This window comes from Anser cygnoides, chromosome 1 (genome assembly GCF_040182565.1).
Source record: "Anser cygnoides isolate HZ-2024a breed goose chromosome 1, Taihu_goose_T2T_genome, whole genome shotgun sequence".
In the NCBI taxonomy this organism is placed as follows: domain Eukaryota; kingdom Metazoa; phylum Chordata; class Aves; order Anseriformes; family Anatidae; genus Anser; species Anser cygnoides.
In genome coordinates, this window is record NC_089873.1 from 203,412,148 (window position 1) to 203,420,251 (window position 8,104).

Below are 8,104 nucleotides of genomic sequence, written 5' to 3' on the forward strand. Positions count from 1 at the left end.
AAAGTAAAAATTGCTTGCAAGAGGGAACAAGCAGAGGAGAATCAAAGGGGAAATGAGAAGGGAAAAACTGAGAATAGCAAGATAAAAATAAATAAATAAATAAATAAAAGAGAGGAAAGAAATAACACAGAATACAGAACACAGAAACAAAATAACTTGAACGGAAGAGGAAGAAAAAGTGGAGGTAGATGGAGACAGAAGTTTTTAATTTTTAAGGCCCAGATGTTGCTTTGACATGTGACTCCAACTACTGGCAGAAAATTGCTTAAAAAGAAAAAGAAAAAAGAAAACAACTACCATTTTTGCCTCTGTTTCTAAAAAAGCAAATGCTAAGCAAAAGGAAGAAAAGGTCTAGTTCAGTGTGGGCAGTGCATCTGTTTTGTAGTGATTAAGATTAAGCGGCAGTGCAGATACGTGAGGGCAGATCTCACCTATCTCCTTTCAACAAAACATGAATGTCCACCTCCATGAGAGTCACACAACTGACATGAGTTGGAAAAGAAGCTCAAATTTGGAGCCCCTGAGCCTCCCCTGATCCATCATTCTCTCCCTCCCCCCCCCCCCCAATAAAAAATGTTGATTTTTAAAGACAGTCTTCTTGTGCTTTTTTTTGCTGTATTTTGTATTTATGACAACTTCAATCAGAGCAGAACACCTTTACCTCCTGTTAGTTATCTCACTCTACACAAAGTAGTTGTTCCAATTCATAGTATCATGAGACAACTCATTCTTGTAATTCTGCATTTAAAGAAATAAAAGCATCCCTATAAATGTGGATGATGTACAAAATCATGTGTATTTGGTATTTGGGTTCTGCTGTTTAAAAGATGGTTGTGATGCAATCACAGAGAATTAGCATGGTTTAAGGCATCCCAAATTAAATGTAGATTTCTTTAAGCATCTTGGATATAATGGTTTTGTTAATTGTATTTTACAAAATTATATTTGTAAATGATGGAAAAATTTCATTTATTTATTTATTTATTTATTGAGAAATGAATGAATATGCACTGAATGGCTTAGTGCAAGTTTCTCAAATTTATTCATAGCTAAACGCCTCATTTTTAAAGATGAGATAGACTCAAGACAGCTAACTGTGGCTTTATAGATTAAAAACAGGAACAGCAGCTTCTGATACTCAATTCATTCTATTAAAGCCAACACTAACTCAGTTAAGATTTTCTCTGAAGAGAAACTTTGGTCTCTTTAAAGAAAGATCAGAGTACTGCATAAAAGAAATGAACAGCTCAGTGCTGTTATTTCTTTAGTTTAGCATCACTGAGAAAACAGGTAATTTTAAACATGCTGGAGTACGTTAGTTTCCTTAGGTTCCCACTGTTGAAAACAGTGGCAAGAGAAAGAGGGAGGATTTTTCAAAAGGCAATTCAAAACAGCAGCCTAAATTAGGCTCCTTAAAGTACTCTTAATATGTTTCATATACATGCCTACTTATTCTGAAAGGACTGGAGATACGCCCATGGCCACAGAGCTCAGTCTGGGCCATGGCAATCACAGCAATTTATAATCCTTTACTGTGCTCCACCTTAGAGTCACTCCGTTTCCCCCCCTTCTTTGCAATAACCCAGCTGCTTCCAGGTTAGGAGCCTTCTTCAAATGTCCGAAGTGACTTTTGACCTGGCCAGTACGTGCCCATCTGCTCTGCCAGCAACCATTTGGCTTCTGATCACCCACATCTTCATCTCTGGTGTCCTCTCTCCCAGTGCATTAATACCAGTAGCAGCATGTCCTGTATTTCACAAGTGCCTAGATGCTAGGAGTGATTGGCAGAGCTGATAAAAAAATCTTCTTTATCTCCTTCAAACTGAGGCAACCAAAGTGCATTTGCAAAACCAGCAATTGGGATTGAAGTCTGATTGCATCTGTGCCTCAAATGAGCTGATAAATGGCCTCAGATAAAAAGCTTTTTCATTTCATATCTAAAACAAGGTGAAAGAGAAAGAGTCCGAGACAGATTCCACTTCTTCATGGCTCTGATGTCAAAGGACTGAAAACCAATTAAAGACTGAAATTGGTGATAAACAGGAAGGCAATTAAAGAGATTTTTGGGAGAATACATTACTTTTTTTTTCCTACAAACCTTCAGGTTTGATGGAAAAATGGAACATCTAGGGCTGGCAGCACTTCAGGAAAAGTGCTACAAACTGACAAGCTCTTGACACTTAAAATGCATCAGCTGTAAAATGCACAAGGCAGCTTGTAGTAACAAGGGAAGGAATAAAAGAAAAATAAAAGATAAAAAGAATACAGTGTTTGTTTTCAAAACTCAGGGTAGAAAAGCAATAATGTATATTTGGCATATGCACATGGCTCTTTGGTACTCACGGTGTGTAACCGATGTTTGGCTTTGAGGCCACACCACACACTTCTGTATGCATATTCACCCTGTGCAGCCTTGCTTTAAAACTAGGCAGGACTTCAGATGTGTTGCAAATAGCAATAATAGAAAGGATATCTGCTAAGCGCTTGCCATGGTGAATGTCTTTTTGTTCTTCATTCTTCATCAGGCAGCAGTGTGCCCAATATAGGACTGGATTTTAATTATTTATTTACTTTTATTTTGTGGTTTGCAGGCAGCTCTGCTTAGCAACAAACAGAAGAACTGGCATTTGAGTGGGAGCTTACCTTCTTCATTTTTATTTCGGCAGTTGATAAAGCATAGGAGCAATTTACGGGTGCCCTCATCTCCTACTAGGCAGCGATGGCTTGCTGTGCTTTGGAAATACCTTTCCACCTGCCCAGGAAACATGCTCCAAGGACTGTAGCCACCCTAGCTATATTGAATACGTCTTTGTCACCCATTTTTGAGGGAGCTCAGCCAGACAAGGCAAGCACCAGTAACATCCTCCTGGATGATCAGAGCTCCCAGAAGTCACATGCACGGAGGACCTGTGTGCCACGACCAAACTTTGCGTTATCCAGTGAGGCAGCGTTCAAGTGCATGGCACAAAAAACAATTGGGGTTTTGCCTTCCAGTGTTGGAGCATATACCCCTTCTCAGGAGAGAACCAAATAGATGATCTTTTTGTCTGGTGCAAATCAGTGCTTTTAGCATATTGCTGACTTGTGCCTCAGAATAAGAAACTATGCCAGAAGCCTGGGAGAAGTGGGTTAGGTCACAAATTAATTAGGCCTGTAACAGAGTGCAGCTGAGCACTGCAACAAATCCACTGCTGTGAGTGTAGAGATGAGGTGCTGCTGTTCCTCTCCTCCAGCTCCTGCCTTCTGTCAGACCCAGCAGACGTCTGGCCACAGGTTAGTGTCATCCAGAGAGGTGATGTTGTGGATAAAATACTCCTTTCTGGGAGGATGAGTTATTATTATTTTTTTTTGCCTGGTCACCTAGCTTACCTGCAGCTGCTCGGTCTCTGATGCCTGGAATGTCCCAAAAGTACCAGCTGGGCCTGGAGGGAGGGGAAGGAAGAGACAGAGCAGGGCTGTTCTTTGTGTTGGCAGTGTGCAATTACATCAGCTAAAGCTTAATGTCAAACTGCAAACAAACCCTGGGAACATGAAATGTGTTATCATTTTAATTGTCTACTGATTTGAAAGCTGATTGGAAAACTTAAATATTGTGGATCTCCTTGGAGGTTTATTATTGCTTTATCTCAACATGAGATGATATTGCCATCAGGACTTCTACTTTCTGTGGCCATCCAATTTCCCACTTGACTCATGCATTGTAACATCTACAGGTACAATGCAGGACACACAAGACCCTCTAGATAATTTAACTTATTTTCTTTTTCCAGTTCTTAATAGTGAGAATAAGTGTTTACCCACAGGGATGTGTAGATAATTCATTATTTCAGGTTTGTAAAATCCTTTGAAGATTAAGGTGTATCAAGCATTCAGACAGAGAGGCTGTTTATATATAACATGTGATGGTTCTAAAAAATGGAATTGCTTTTCTGTGAAGGCAGATCTTAGAAGTTTGCTGTAATTTTATGAGCTTCTTCATGTTTTTTCTTTGATTTGCAGGGCTGGAGGGCTTTCCAGGAGGTCACTCAGTACCAGCCTACGTCTTCCAGTGTTTGCTTGATGTGCTCTGGGGAGATGTTTCTGGACTGTCAGCAACTCAGCCATGTCTTCTGGAGTTGGCTGCCCCAAAGTGTACCCATTCACTCCAGGTAACACCTCCTTGATGTTTCAATATGCTGCGATATTCTAAAGATTTAAATACCTGAAAGAAAGAGAACTCTAAACACTGGGTTCTCTATATTAAAACTTGCTGAGCTTGCAGCAGTTTTGAAGATAATGCAGTTTTCATGTTGCTTGTAATTACAGTAATATTTCCTGTTATTCGGCACTAATTGGAAAATTAGTTGGATAATTTTATAGTGTTTTAGTGAATATGGAAGGAGCATTGTTATTTTAATAGTCATTAAAATAACCAAAGCAATAGTATCTGGGAAGCTTCCACCCAAATTTCCTAATTTTCTAAGCAGTAGAGCAACCTCAACATCTCTTAAATCAAGACATGTTTTTCCAGGAACAAGGGATATATATTTATACACGCATATGCATGCACACACACACAAGCTGTGTAGTCAAGTATTCTGTGTGTCATCTTTCAGAAAAAGTTGGCAGAAAAAATAAGTCATCAGAGGACAAAAGCCAGACAAACGTACCAAGAGGTGATATTTATATTTGACTTATGGGATCAGATTCCACTATGATTTTTGTCCTTGCAGTGTGCTGTCAGGAAAAAACAGCCTTCAGTGACATCCTTCTACAATTTGGGTGCTTCAGCAGCAATCTTGGTGAACAGAGTTCACATAAACATTAAACCATTGAGTCAGATTCTGCTAAGTTCCTATGTGAGCATTATTATTTATATGATTGTTATTACTTAGACTTGGGATAGTGGTGGTACTTTAAAAGTTATCTTTCTGACCACATCTTTTTGAGCCAATAAAGAAAATAATAAAATAGATTTGAGAACATATACTGTCTGTTTCTAAAAAGAATCATTTAAAAAGAGTTCTTCTGCACTGCTTTATTATTATTATTAATCACTGCATCAGAATAAGTCATGAAATAAAAAAGGCAAACTTTCTGAAAAACTGTTTTTTTTTTCCCTGTCAGCTACAAGTTTCAGTAATGAATTTAGAATTTAGACCTAGGCACACAGCTGTCCATCAAGCTGGAAGATGGAGTTAGCTTCAAGGTGAGTATAATTTAGGTAACAATGTAATGTATATAATTTAAGGAACTAGCACAACAAAGTGGAAAAGGCAGTTGTTTACTAACTTTGTCAGTGCATATGGGACCTGGTGACTCCCCTCTCCATGTTCATTACATACGCACTCAAGAACCCATCTTACTAATTCTGTTTGTGAAATTAATTTCCGTAATTGCTAGCAACTGTTTGAGTTGTTCCACAGAGCAAGTGTCTTCACTTAAAACAAAGCAAATCAAAACAAAACAGATTTATAGGTGCAACAAATAAATGCATTAGCTACCTCCTCCTAAAAACCTCCAGAAGCAAGGCTGTGTAGTTTTACTGTGAAGTAAACAGCATCTGAAAGAAAGTTGTGGAGAGCTGGGAGCTGGCCTCTTCTCGCAGATAATTATTGATAGGATGAGAGGGAAGGGCCTCAAGTTGCAACAGTGGTTGTTCAGGTTGGGAACTAGGAGAAATTTTTTTCTCAGAACAAGTAGTCAGGCATTGGAACAGGTTGCCCAGGAAGCTGGTGGAGTCACCACTCTGGGGATGTTTAAGGAAAGGTTGGACCTGGTGCTTAAGGACATGATTTAGTGGGTTACATTGGTGATAGGGTGATGGTTGGACCAGATGATCTTAGAGGTCTTATCCAGCCCTAATGATTCTATGATTCTAGTTTTACTGTGAAGTCCAATCATGCATAAAAGAATATATTGTTAAGCTGGTTTAAGTACCCTGCAGTAAAAAAAGGAAAAAAAAAAATCAGATTTTATATAGTGAGATAATGATCATGTATGAATTAATGCTCTGAAAAATGAGCCTCGGAGTACAGCTTTTCACTTTTTATCAGCATGTAATTAGGACATTGCTCTTGCAGAGAACCATCTGCAGAACAGCAACAACAGTCTCAGTAAGGAGTTAATACCAAAGACTGCATAGGATCATAAAAATACTTTTATTCTTCCATCTTTCCAAAACAGGCAAACGAATTAATTAAGAATTCTCATGTTATGTTTAGCTTCTGTATTTTTAACAATTAGTTCCGTTATACTGTGTTAACAGCTTCAGCAGCAGTGGGGGTGATGATACACCAACTAAATTGCAGCAGGGTTGGCAAGGAGATATTTTTTAATTAGACAGATACAGTTGAAATAAGTGGATAGGCTTTTGTGCACAGGGATCCTTTTTCATTTCAGTTTTCTCTAACATTAGCTTTTTGTGAAGCACTCCACGCATGTAATCTTTATGTTCTCTCCTTTAAAGTTGTGGATGGCTCATTACCACTCAGGTCATGGTTAGCTCCCAGCCTGGGGAACTGACCTGACTGAATAACAACCACACCTGGGGTTTTTGTTTCCAAGATTATTTTCAGCCAAATCATTTCCTCACATCACTTCAACAAATAGTCACACAACTCTTTGACTTGTACAGTCAGTGACAGGTCAAAGCAGCCAGGATTGGGGCAAGCTAGAAATAAATGCTTAATTTAGCATTGTGGCCCAAATTCTGACTATAAGCATTCAATATCTGGTGAGCTAATCTTCACATATGTTATCATTGAAGGAAAATCTCTTTGCTTTTCCCCATGCCATTGCTGCTGGCTGTGGGGTTCCCCTGGGCTAGTTCTTGAGAGTGCTGGATCTTTTGTGGAGCTGATTCAACTCCCTAACCCAGAAGAAAGCCTTTTTTTTTTTTTTTTCCCCTTGCAGGATTTTGATTGTATACTTAGTTTTGAGCTGCACAACGGTGATTTCAGTTACCCTACAAAACAGATTGGTGCATTCTGCAGCTGTCAGCAGGTTACTAGCCCAGCCCCTCTCTTTGGAGGCAATAAACCATTCCATTGGCTTGGTCTCTTCTGTGTGACTTTGCCCTCAGTCTCAGGAGTTTTGTAACACTGTTAGGACACAGAATTGAGAGGCCTTATAACAGATTTGATATAATTTCTCTTTCAAGAGAGCAGCTTACCTGAGCGTCATGACCAAACACAGAAAAAGTCCTGTGTGTCTGACACATGCAGGGGTACTAATTCAAGGCTGTATTTCACTGCCAAAACCAGGGCTGTCAGTGCTTGTGAGGAGAGTGTTTTTTTGTCTTTTATTTTTGCTTGTTGGTGGTAGTAGTTTTTCCCACAGAAATAATTAAATCTGCATTACTATTGGAGACAAAGCACAGGGAGTCTTTCCTTTGCTCAAAAAGGCAAAAATAAACTACACCTGAAGAACAGAATCAGGGTGAACTGCACAGGCCAGGCTGAATTTAAATCACTTCTGCCCAGTTTCAGTGATGATTTTACATCCACATTATATAAAATAAGCTTTATGTGCAATAATCTATTGCGACTCCAAAGCAATTAAAGTGAAATCAGTATGTTTTTGTACAATGGCAACCTGCAGAGGCTATAAAATGAAACTGAAAATTGAAGTTCAAAGTACAGTACATATGCAATGGGACAGGATCATCCAACCAGCATTGTGATGTGAAGATACCATAATCATTTTCTGCTCCTGCATAGATAATGTGAAGTACTGTAACAGATGTTTCCTAAAGTTACTGGGAAGTTTTGGCTTTCTTTTGGAAATTACAGAGCTTTATATATATATATATATATATATCTTTGGTGAAGAAAAGAGACTGTGTAGCCACCTCTCCTTAGTCAGGCTTCATCAGGAATGGCAAGGCACATGCAGTGATATGGTAAGTCCAGCAGAATGTAGCTGCCTTTGAAAAAAAACAAATTTTTTAAAAAAAAAAAGCTCAGACCTCTCTCTCTTTTTAATACCCATAATAACATTATTGACCAATGCAGTCTCGGTGAAGTGAAACAGCATTTGTTTTCTTGTCTGTAACACAGGAAATCCTGCTTTTCCTACCAAATCAATGTTTCAAGATCCTCAGAAGACTGTCCCCCCCAAAATG

The 8,104-nt window shown here is 38.9% G+C and overlaps 1 long non-coding RNA gene across 1 annotated transcript; it reads left to right on the forward strand.

Annotated features, from left to right (window-relative positions):
- The first annotated feature begins 3,188 nt into the window (after positions 1–3,188).
- LOC106034177 (uncharacterized) lies at positions 3,189–5,132 on the forward strand. The gene is made up of 3 exons (XR_001205843.3): positions 3,189–3,273; positions 4,000–4,148; positions 5,107–5,132. It is a non-coding gene; the product is annotated as an uncharacterized lncRNA (long non-coding RNA).
- Positions 5,133–8,104: the final 2,972 nt, after the last annotated feature.